Raw genomic sequence first — 12,273 nt, 5'->3', positions numbered from 1 at the left:
GATGCTGTAACAAGGGACTGGGTCCCAGGGGTGTTGGGTGGGCGAATGTGGAGGGCTGCAAGCAGGATCTTTTCTTTGTCTTGCATCTGAGGAGGAGAGAGCCTGGAGGTGGGTTTTCCACACCCCTGAGCAGCGTTTAGAGGCAGGATGGAGACAGCGGGGCAGGCGCATAGTGTAGAACAGGGCAAGCAGCGGTGCGTGAGCAGCCAAGGACAGCGGATTGCCGTGGAGGCGAGGTCCCTGCCACAGGACACTCAGGATGTCCTTCCGGAGCACTTTTTTCTTCGGCCTTGTCTAGTGATGCCACAGGCCGCAATGGGCAGGAATTGGGAATTTTGAGTGTGGGGAAGTTTGCTGGGGGATTTTTTCTCTTTGAAGTGGTGAGGGTGAGCTCCGGGCCAGCCCCCTTCCCCATCAGGCCAAGGAGTGCCTGTCACCCACCGAGGCACCAGCGCAGCAGGGTAGCAGGGGGGAAGCCCCAAGGCCTTGCAAACACTGCGGTGCCCCAGCAGGGTGCAGTTTGGTCTGGCTTAAAGCGGGGGGACCTTGCACCCTGCAGGGTGCTGTTGGCTCAAAGTCAGCCCTTTTGGTAAGAAGGGCAAGCAGCAGTTCAACTTTGCAGTGGAGCCAGTGTCACTTTTGTGGTCAAATAGCCACAATTAGATTATTTACTGCTGCTAAAAATCACAAAGTTCACTTGATTTTTGGGAAGGGGGGTGCTGGCCTCTGGGAATGCTGTTGCAGCCTTGCTACTGCAGGCCTGCTTGCTGTTCCCGGGAGAAAACCCACTCAATTGCAAGTCACTCAGTAGAAGAATTATATCCCTGTGGGCTTGGTTGGGTTTCAAACTATAGCTGAAAAATGTCTGGAGTACTCGAAACCACCCGTTTGGGATTTGGGATAAGGAAACCAGCAGCCTGACTCAGCAGGAAGCTCTATCGATGGCTCTAGCCAAGGCACAGGAGAGCGTGCTAAGAAATATGAGAAATGTGGGCAAAAGCTGTTCCCCCGCACTGATGGGAAGCCGCAGATGTGTATGTTTTTGGAGTCATTTTCCAAAAGTAAATGATGTTTTTCAAGAAAGAGGAGCTTTTGTATGCAGCAGGGAGGGGTTTCCGATGAGTCTAGGACTGTGACTGCTGTGTTATCCATGCAAAACTCATGGGAACGTTGCTTCAAAATGCTGCAGTATAAAAAGCAGCTTAGGGATATGACAGCCTTTGCCTTCTTGTTTAATATAGCTAATGCAAGAGTTATGCAGGCTTTGTCTTAGCTAGACACGGTTTGAAATGTAAGACATAGTCAAAAAATAGCCTTTTACTTGGATGAATTGAGTATTAGCATTCCCAGCATGAGAGCAAGCACATGTCCTGCAGCAATTGCAGAGTTTCCCCAAGTTGCTCAAAAATGGATCTACCTTACTGAGCTTTCTAAAGGATCTGCTAACAGTGCTCTGGCTGAGCAGGCTGACGCAGTGACAACCCATGTCCTCCTCTCGCTGACCTACCTCGACTGCAATTTGGGACAGATGATGACAGTGTCTGACCTTTAGGTGCCTTTGCAAAAGGGCCCCAACTTTAACCTGAATTTAGGTAGGGGCAGCAGCAACTGTGAGCCGATCAAATCCTGTGCAAGTTGTGCTAAACCTACTTCATTATGTTGTGCAATATCTTAATAGTGACCTTCAGTTCACCCCGCCTGGGAATATATCCTTCTTATCTTTGAGAATACTTTCAAAATAAGTCCAAACATTTAAACTTCTCCAAGTCCCGGAAGACAAAAGGCTTTTCAAGCTGTTGCTAACACTGGTGAGGCAATCGGGAGCTATTTTGGGAGCTCCCCATCACATATGCTGAGTTGCTATTTAGACCAGACCGTGGAAAACAATGTTGTACAGCTCTTGCTTGGCTACTGCTGCCAAGGAAGTTAGGGGTGCTTTTAGGAAGATCGAGATAAGCAAATCTGGGAGTCCATCTCCTTTTCTGATGGAGTCATTGTGACTGATGTCTCACTTTTCCAAAGGAGGACTTCTTGGGTGAAGCTGTGCACAAGCTAGATTAAGTAGATACATCTGTCACTGGCACACGGATCCATCCCACCTCCAGTGACTTTTCAAGTGTCTCACTGCTTCTGTGTTTGCATTTCCCAGCCCACATATCTTTTTCCCCACTGGCTCTGCCTGTGGAATTTTTTGATTAAGCTATTTTTTGATAAAAATGCTATTTTCATATAAAAATGAAATGTAGGAAGTTACATTAGAACAAAAAATGAATTTTTTTACTTTTGTTTGAATCTTTAGAAAACTTTGGAATTGCCTGATAAAATTCTGAAGCTTAATTTTGGAATTTTTCTTTTCAGATCTGGCTTTTCTTGTCATATTAATGACACCAGTAGTTATGTGTGTGTCATGCATGCCATTTACTTTTTAGAACAAAGTGTCTTCTATTTTTATTGTTTGATGCTTTGATGACATACCAAGGAAACTATTTAACCTAGAAAACAAGATAAAATGTCTCAATTTAGTAGTAAGAATTGGCCTAAATGACAATAACTGTTGTAATAGTCTTTTAAAGCTACATTAGGCCATGCAGATTTAAAGGTATCTATATGCTATGAATGGCATATAATGAAGTGGGGGGAGGGAACAGTAAAAATGCAAGAAAATTCATAAAAATCTTTTCAACCTCCACATAACAGGGATCTCAGTGTTTTTACCCCCTTCTTCCTCTGTCCCCATCTTACCACCTGCCCCAGCTTCCTGGCCTGTAGGCCTGGCCTTGCTGACCAAGGACTGGGTTTAAGCCTCTTCCTTTCTCCCGCTCAAACAATAATTTGCTAGGAAACCTCCCCTAGCAAAAATCCCAAGGCAATAACACTATTGTGCTCCACTAACTGGCGAGTCCGAGCACGAGGGAGCACTAAGCAAACATCCCCACTCCCCCTCCTGCTAACCCAGGACTGAGAAGCGCGGCGGCAGATGACTACATGGCGAGTTCGTTTGAGGACTTTGACTTTTTCCCAGCGAAGGTCAGGCGCTTACCTGCCTGGTGCTGTAAGGAGAGGCCTAATGCTGCGAGAGCTCTTTCATCATCCTATTTCCTTATAGCTCCATGCAGCTCCTAATGAATAACTAACTAAAGAACAGCTTTTTCTTTTTATGCTTCCTCCCCCAGAGGGGAAACTGAATTTAAAGCAGCATCTCTTATTTTCAGGAGCTTGGCCTGAATGAGACAGGGCCATGTGTTATTCATAGGCCTTTATCTGTCCTATGGTAGTGTTTAGAGACTCAGACAAAAGCCAAAGACTGGGTCTCCTGGGCCATGCACATCCATACGGTATAACAGCAGCCTCAACACTGAAGAGCTCATGCTCAAAATGCACAAAATGGACAAAAGAAATGGCAGCGGTTCTTTTTTAAATATGAATAAAATGAGGCAGAGAGCACTGCTGCTGCTCCTGATGCTTTCCCGCACAGGGAGGCTGAGGGCCATCTTTTCTAAGCCTCAGCTATGAATGACAGGTCTGGTATCACGCTGCATTTGTTGTTTCAGCTTCCTGGGTTTGTAAGTTCATTTTCAGCACCAGAATAAGGACTTACCTTTTGCTTTGATGGCACAAGCTGTGTGTCTTCAGCTTTTTAAGCTCTTGTGGCATTTGTTAAGAGTAAATTCAGGTGAAACCCAAGTATGCAGTATCTCTGGGAACAACAGGTCCTGACACAGTTGTGTGCTCAAGTAAATCCTTTGAGGAACCTGCAGCATGAGCAGGACTGAGCCTGCAATGCGTTTTGTGCTGACCTGCAGGTTTGTATTTCCATGTCCAGGTCCTGAAGAAGCCACCCTAGGAAATGCTGGTGAACTATCACCAAAGGTAATAACTCTTGGTACCTCCCTGACCACCACGGAGCTGGGGATAAACTCTGCTGTAGTAGCTCCACTTTGTGACCACCCTTCCTATGCAGTTCCAAAACATCTCTCTAGGTAGAAAATTCCTACTCTATCAGCATTTTATTTTAAAAACACAATAGGCTCCTTGTATTTAAGCCTATCCAGGCTTGTACACCATTAACTAGTTTATGAATGAATGTCCTGGAGAAAAGTCAGTATTTAGAAAGCAATTCATAAAAAACATAAAATAAAAAATGCTTAGCCCTTTTATTCATTAAATGAAACCCAACTTCTTTCTCCCTTCTCTTGAGAGTTGTCCTTGGAATATCAAACTGGGTTACCAACTTCAGTGTTCGTCCACTAAGCAAAATTTATGATAATGCTGTCCCATTTATTCAGAAGTTTTTGTTGTTCACTTTCATTAGCCTCATAGATTCTTATGTCATAGTTTAAGTCAAGAACACTACTGTGCCTGCACAGCTATAAAATTACAGTGGCTTTCAGACCAAGGAGATACTGAAGTTTCTTCCTGAGGAAGGCAGCTACCTTCAGGTGTCTGCTCGGAAGCGTCTGTATCTAAGACTATAGCTAGAAGAACAATAGGAAGCTCAGGTGTGGATGTATATGGAGGTCTTCAGTTTGCAATCAAGTTGTGTTCAGTCTGTAGTCAAGGTAAGGCGAGCTACCTGCTTTCATGAAAGGCTCGGTGCAAAATAGCTTACTACAGAGTAAAAGCATTTATGGGGGAAGTTATCCTGGAATAGTTAATACATGTAAATACATATCCTCACTTCTTTTTCTCTAGCTTGTTCTGTAGCTAGGACTTTAGGTAAACCCATTTCACTCCATTGTTCATGAGAGAACATGCAGATGATAATTCGTTTGCAGAAAGTGCCCTGAATTGTAAGGTCTTAGAGGACTTGCCTGAGATTTTGTTGCTATATTGCTAATGTCTTAAAGCTCCTGCCTGAAATTCTTTGCTTTTCCACAATTTCTTTGCCATATTTCACAAAAGTTTTGTCTCAAGAAAGGGCCCTAGGGAAGATGACATGATGTTGCTGTTAGTGGGAGCACCTCTTGGTTTGGTTCTCCCTCACAAATGCATGTGTGTGTGTGGGGGGGGTCTCTTCCCACCTTACCCAGCTCACGAACTATGCCTAAGAGTGAACTTTTTTGTATGTGTAGGTAAAATTGCAAGAGATGGGAGAATACAGGAATGGCACACAACAGAGTAGGTGAAAAAGGCCTAATAAAATGCTACCCTTTAAGCAATATGTTGTTATGGGGTATTTGAACCACTCCTTCCTCCTCTCTTTGTCTAGCTTCTCCATGTCTGAAGTTACCAGTGTTTCCCACTGCTGTCAGAAATGGTCTTCTTAACTTTTAATCTCCATGAGCCTTTCTTTGAAAAGGAGTCTTTTTCTGCAGTCTCTGACTTTTGTGCATACTCTGGTTTTCTAAGGCCAGATATTAAAATGTTTGTGGGGACAGTAATGTCAGTTGTGGGTATGATTATTTTTAAAGATGTTTTTATACAAGCAAGAATCCCAGTGTAGACACAGTTATCTGGCAAGAGCTCTTTGCCAGTACAACTCATTTCATTCCAGCTCCACTGTCAAGAAGCCCTTCTTTTTTGCTGCTACAAGCTATGTCTGTGTTTGAAGAGTTTGCTGCTCTAGCTACACCAGCCACCTTTTTCTAATATAGGCTAAGCCTTAAATATTGCTGCACGCAGACTAGCAAGTTTACAGCCAATATGAACCATTTGCTACATTCAAAGGTCTGCTAAGGTCAGGAGATGTGGAGCTGAGAGTACGTACAGGTAGTCTGTGGCCCAGGAATTGTTGCTTAGAGTGACAGTAGCACACCACTTCAGAGCAAACCACCACAGTCAATGCAATGGGAAGAAATGAATGCCTCTCTCCTTCTCCAAGTGTCTCTCTTTGTCCATGCTCTGTTGAGTCTTTCTGTGAGAAACGGATATTGTGAAGTAGCTTTATACATCCTAGATGCAACCTAGAATAACCGTTTGCAGAATATGCCAAGCTGTCTGTCCTCTTGCAGTATCGCCAGATGTAATTCAATTACCTCTAATACTTCTCTGGTCTGTAACCTGTTAAATAGTGTTGGCAACCTTTGATTACCTTTATTTCAGTGAGTCAAAAATCTGCTAACTCTTTCCCTTAAAGGTTAAAAGAATTTGAAGGGTTTATCCTGATCACCTCATCCCTAAGCTAACAAAAGTCTTACCTGTTTCTTTTCCATTGCAGTCGACAGTCCTCTGTAAACGAATGTTCAGCTTTTCAAGACTGTAACTTAAAGGTTAAATTTATCATACAAGCAGATTGGATGAGCTCATGATTGAGGAAAGACTATCTAAAGGTGACTTGTCTAGCATATTTGTACGCACACACACACACACACACACACACACTGCTTTCCAGTCTAGCCTTTTTCAGACAATGCCTCTGTGCCAAGAGCCTCAGGATAAAGTTGTTCTAGAAATCATAAAGGTGGGTTGAATTTGGCACTTGGAATATAAAATGAAGGATCTGAACAACAGAGGTTTGTACAGAGACAGGTAGAGCAGAACTTCATTCTTCTGACCCCTCCTATCTGAAATCTTAATTATGTCAAACTGCTGAAATACCTTGTTTGCCTTTAGGTAGGTGGCTCTCAAACTTTGTGTACCCAAGTATGCGTCTTTACAGCATCAGAAACAGTGACTGTACAGACCATTATGTTTTGCTACACAGAAGCAACTTCCATGCTCAGCACAGGGGCTGCCACAGCTGATAATGGTACCCAAAACAAACACTGGGGACCCTTGTAGACCACACATAGGATATTCATCAGCAAAAGATTACCTGTAGCATGCACAATGTGTACGTGCTAAGCATAAATGCTAAGGCTAATTCAGAGCCCAGCTCTCACTGCAAGCCCAGGAGCATTGCAGGTACTCTGCTTCTTCACACAAAATGCATGTATGAAACCTGGACTGTGACAAAGCTGCAGTCAAGGCTGAAAGTGTGAACTGAGTAGGGAAGGCAGATCACGTCACCTAATTAAAATCAAATGTCTTCAGAGGTGTCCCCTCCTTCATATTTGGTAGTGCGTTATGGGATACTAACTCTTCTCTGAAGAAATTGTGCAGCGCTAGAAGTCACTTTTCTATGGGGACTTCTCTGTGTTATCCCATAGGCTTTTTGGTCATGTGTTCGTTTTCAGTCTCTTGGCCATCCTCCTGGCAGAATCACAGATGGTGGTCGCAGGCGTGAAATTTGGAGATATGGACTGGTTTTCCACAAAGTGAGTCACTGGACAACTATCAGGTCTCACATCTGGGCTCCAAAGCAGGACCCCACAAGCTATCTCCCCTCCCACCTGCCGTATCCTCCTTCTGCAAGCCTAATCTCCTGCCACATTTGTCCCCCGATCCCCATGCTCCTGCCCCACCCAGCCTTGGCTCAATGCCCATGGCCGTGAGGGTCTGGAGGCCCCAAAATTGGCAGCAGTGTCTGCCTGCCAGTCTGCCGGTGCTCCCAGAAGCTGCAGGCCACTTGCTCTGCACAGCGCGTAAGGCCCTCGTGCAAAGCGGGGAGCTGCTGCCATGTGCCACCGAGGCACCCCTTGGGAGATGGCCTTCATGCCACCATTTTGGAGGGACATTCTGCCAGGCAGGTGCATGGCTTGTTGCAAAAACGGGCTCTCACAGGGCATTACAAGTAGCTCCCTGCCTGCATCACAGGTGTTTCATGGGACTTCTGTCATGGCCCTGTTTCTACTCAGTGTTTTCATAAGTGGCTTGGATTGATGGAAGACCAAGTAAAAGCCTCATAAAAGGGTGCAGTTAACACCAGGCCACAAGGCGTTTCAAGCACTTGGGAGGAGAGGCTTCCTCTTCAAGTTCAAAATGATGAATTGGGAGAGAAAAGCAACAGTTTGGAATACAGTGCACAAAAGTGTACAGCACCACGTTAAGGAAGGACAAATCAGCTGTGGATATGCCAAGTGGAGGACAAGCAGCAACACTGAAGAAAAGGAGTTACGGGCACTAATGAGCTAGAAACTGGCCAAGATACTGATGTGGTGTTGTAGCACTGCAGCAGACCCGGACACCAGCCAGCTGGAGCCAGTCTGAAGAAGAGTAACAAGAATGAGTAGAAACATAGAGAATGGTGACCCAAGAGAAAAGGCCACTTTTATTTGTTAGAAAAGGATGAGAGGGGATGCAAACTTCCCATTATGTAAAAGATTATGAAAAGATTCCTCTGCCCACTGGGAAGAGCACTTAAAGTTGTGTTTCATTTGCACCAAATGTAGGTTATGTTGTCCTGGCTACAAGGGTAATTAACATTTTTCCTAGAGGTGTGGAATCGTCTTCATTAAGAGTGTTTTGAGGAGCGAAACGTTTGATAGATGACTGCTTGAGGTCCCTTCGAACGTTATGCTCCTATGACTTGCATTAAAGTTTAATGCATAAAAGTTTAAAATATAAAACAGTTTTTAAAAAAAGAACCAAAAAAAAAAGGCAAAGAGGCTTTTGCCCTTTCCTCGCTGAGGCACAGGTCTCTATATACAGTAGCAAATCATTATCTTTTTGTCTGGTTTGAGTGTAGCGGGTATTGAGTAATGTTGTCCTGGTGTGTTGACACATGAGCCAGGGTGTGCCCTAGACCCAGAAAGGTATTGATGTAATGCAGCTGCCTGCTAAGTAGTCTTGAGGTGTTTTGTTTCCTACTGCTTTCTAGTATCTCCCTTTGCTGCTGGAGAAGCTGCACGTTGTCCTGATTCATTTTTCCAGCACATCTCGCTGCAAACAGAATCTCTTTTGCTTCTCTTGAGTCCTGGACTCAGAGCTCTGAGATGATGCTTGCCCTATAGGTTTCTTCTTCTGGGTGAAGAAACTAGTGCTCAGCTGTGCAGAAGGTGCCCTTCTCAGGGCACCACACGCTCAGGCTTCAGATGACCTGGCTCATGGTTAGGTGTCTGCAGTTTTGAAGGCTCAGCAGTAGATATATAGGGGAGAAGGCAGATATTCAAAGGTCAGGTTTTATCAGAGGTGGCCAGCTTCTCCTTCTGAGGGCATGTTTTAGCCCTCCAAGAAGGGAGGATGGACTGGATTAGGAGAAGGCACAAGTGAGAAACCACCAGCAACACCAAGCAGCAGGGCTGGGGTGGTGAGCAACACAAAAGGTATGGCAGGAGAGGCTCTTCTGGGTGAGCCCTTGCTAATCAGAAAATCCAGGCCCCAGAGAAATAGGCAGCCCGAAGCAGTTCAGGGCAGCCTCGTTGTTATGATAGGGCCACTAAAACTCATTGCGAAGGAGTGTGGGAGGGCGTCCCTCTGGATTAGGAGGAACAAGACAGCCCTTCCTAGGAATGCATGGGCAAAACTTAAAGAATACCTGAGCAAATGCTTGATGAGGCTGTGTCAGAGGACAAAAGGGACATTCATGCTGCCATCAGCCTCCTCCTCCGCTGACAAAGAGGAGCAGCTGCTGCCTCCTTGTTCTGCAAGCAAACCCCAAACCAGGCCAGCAATAAATCCTCTCCACCTCTGGAGCTGAGCACAGCAAGCAACTAACTTGTCCTGGACTTGGACTCCCAGACAGAAAAAACAAACCACTGCATTTTCAATGTTTACATTGGATGTTTATTTTACAGTTCATTTCACAATCCGTTTCTCTTCTCCGTTTGCAGCGCATTGATTTATGGTGTTGCGGATTCTATCTGGCTGCCCTGCCCAAAGCATGTGTTTGGAAAAAAAGTGCAATGGGTTTGTCATTGTCATTACTGTTGTTTTGTCTACAACTTCCCTTACGCATTAGTTAAACTACAGCAGCTTCTTCCGAACAGTGACGACTTAGTTAGTCTCTTGCTATCTTGTGCTTGCCTTGGTATTTTGAGGTGGTGGGTGGGAGAAATGGAGAGGGGAAAATGTTCAGGGTCAGTGAAGAAAATAAAATCAAATAAGCAGTGTTCAAAGTACTTCCCTGCACTTCCTTCTTGCTGGCTTCTGTCCTTCTGGCTCATCCCTGCTGGACCAACATGGGTGTTGAAGACTTCCAGGGTGCTGTGGGGCTTGCAGATACCGCACTGGTCCTCAGTGACCTCCTGGGGCATTAGGTCTGCGGCTGAGCTGGAAGCAGTGGCAGAGGGGTCTGGTGAAGAGGAGCCAGTACTAGCCACAAGGGCAAATCTCCAGGCTGTTGCGATGATCAGTGACAGCTGGAAACAGTTGGTCCCTGCCCTCTGGCGACCATAAGAAGTTGGCAGGCACTGCTGGGATTAATTGGGCCAGAGAGGGCTACGCTGTTCATTTAGACTTCAATTTCTAGAAATGCATATTTATCAAACCTGTATCTCCCCCGGTATTGCCTCCTGCAGCACTGAGTGTTGGGGCTACAGAGGGCTTGGGCGCGCGGGGCACTAACTGGAGGGGCCAAAGGAACAGACACCTCCCAGCACTCCAGGGACAGAAAGGACCCTCTTTTCTCCAGGAATCAGCCAAGGGCAGAGCAGTGGAAATGACCCCCAGTGAGGAGCATGTCGGGGGGATGCCCTAGCCCGTCTCTCAGCCATGCACCTTAAACATGGCATTTTGGTGCTCGGCACCCAGCTAACTGTGGCCTGCCGAGGCAGGGTGCCCTGGGGGGACCTGCCTGGCACAGCACCCGCTAGAGGGTAGAAGTGCAAGTCTTAACCATCTTCGGGGTGGTGGGTTCGCTTCACTGGTTTAAATACAGGCTTCTCTCCACAGGGCTTGGAGTTGAACATGTGAAAAAGATGTGCCATGTTTTACTGAGAAAATAGAGATTGGATCTGAAGATGTAGTGGAAAATCCTTGAATAACATTCAGCCTTCCTTGCTGGTTGCATGTTTTAAAGCAGGTGAAGAACTCACTGTTTCCTCATACAAAACTGGGTGCTCCACATGAATAACTGGACCCAACCTTAAAGCAGAAGGAAGTGTATTTTCAAAAAACAGAGGTGTGGTAATGACACTATCATGCCTTATACGCATTGTGTAATCCGTGACGTGTGTGGGTCCCGAAGAGCCTGGTCTCCAGTCATGGTTTAATCGCTCCTTGAAAACAACAATAAAATACTAATATGTTGGCTAGCTAGAGGGGTTTATTCCTTTTCCCCAGGAAAATGATACTCACCACAAACAAATGTGTTTTTTGTGGACTGAATGCTCACATGATGTGGTGGTTTGTATAAATCCAAGCCAAAAGCTTTGAAACAGAACGTCAGCCTTTCGAGTTTTATTTATCATTGCTAATTGTCCTAACAATGGATTTGCGAATGAATGGTAAGAAATAAAATAGATTCACGTAGAGGGCATTGAGAACCTGTGATTATCTAAGTAAGTGTCTCCCCACAGACTTGTTTAGCAATTTATAGCTTTCAAATTCTAATGCAAGTTTATAACTTTTCAAATTCCAGTCGTGCAAAGGGGAGATTTAATGTTAAGAAATTATTTTCAGGTACAACTTGATGAAAACTAGAGTCTAGAACAAGGGATCGGTTTGGCAACACAAGTTTTTCAACTCTAGCTCGTTGGTCCAAATTTAGCCCATTCTAGCACTGGTGCAAATTCTAAAAGGTATCTTCTGGCAATATGAAAAGAGCTGATTCTTTCCCCTTTCCTGAAAAAAATATGTATACACTTATTTAACTGTGGAATGATTCTTTCTTATCTGTAATAATTCTGCAGGTGCTAGAGAATGATGTCAGAATTAGAGAAATGGAGGGGTCAGGGAAACATCAACTTCTCTGCTTTTGTGCATATCAGGATTAAACACTCAAAAGGAAGATCTCCGAAGTTTCACCATTTTATGTGTCAATAATGTGTCTGAACAGTACATTAAAGACTAATAATGCAACACTCTGAGCATAAAAATTAGCTGTAGCTGAGCCAAAATCTTTATAACAATAAACCCTAGAACATTTGCATCAGTACTGCGAAGCTGGGTTTGGGGTTTTGAGTTTCTTTTCCTCCACTTGAAACTGGGCGTTCTAGGAAGCGTAACATTGCTTGACACACTGGTATCATGGATACATTTCTAAAAGCATTTAAGAAAGTCAGAGGTAGAAATGAAAATCCAAGCAGTGGCACTAATGTGGGTGAGGATTTCTTCTGCAAGCACGGGCTGATTGGGAGGTTTATTTCATAAGAGAGAAACCTTCTCTCTGGAGAAGTTTCCATGGCTAGCAACCATGCCCTGCACAGTTTTTGTATTGCAACAGATGCTGTGTTTGGAGATTTTTGTCTCCCTACCTGACTTGTCTGTACTACAAGAGTGCCGTGAAGCCTCGAGGGAAAAAAAGCAGCCGCTGGGGACCGCTCCCGTCATTGCCCTTAGCTGCATCTTGTCCTC

At 44.9% G+C, this 12,273-nt stretch overlaps 1 long non-coding RNA gene across 1 annotated transcript; it reads left to right on the top strand.

Moving 5' to 3' along the window:
- Positions 1-8,884: 8,884 nt before the first annotated feature.
- Positions 8,885-11,640, top strand: LOC136991681 (uncharacterized). The gene is made up of 3 exons (XR_010883895.1): positions 8,885-9,083; positions 9,591-9,666; positions 10,651-11,640. It is a non-coding gene; the product is annotated as an uncharacterized lncRNA (long non-coding RNA).
- Positions 11,641-12,273: the final 633 nt, after the last annotated feature.

The sequence above is a fragment of the Apteryx mantelli genome, chromosome 3 (genome assembly GCF_036417845.1).
Source record: "Apteryx mantelli isolate bAptMan1 chromosome 3, bAptMan1.hap1, whole genome shotgun sequence".
NCBI classification, from domain to species: domain Eukaryota; kingdom Metazoa; phylum Chordata; class Aves; order Apterygiformes; family Apterygidae; genus Apteryx; species Apteryx mantelli.
This window is presented reverse-complemented; position numbering and strand designations above follow the sequence as displayed.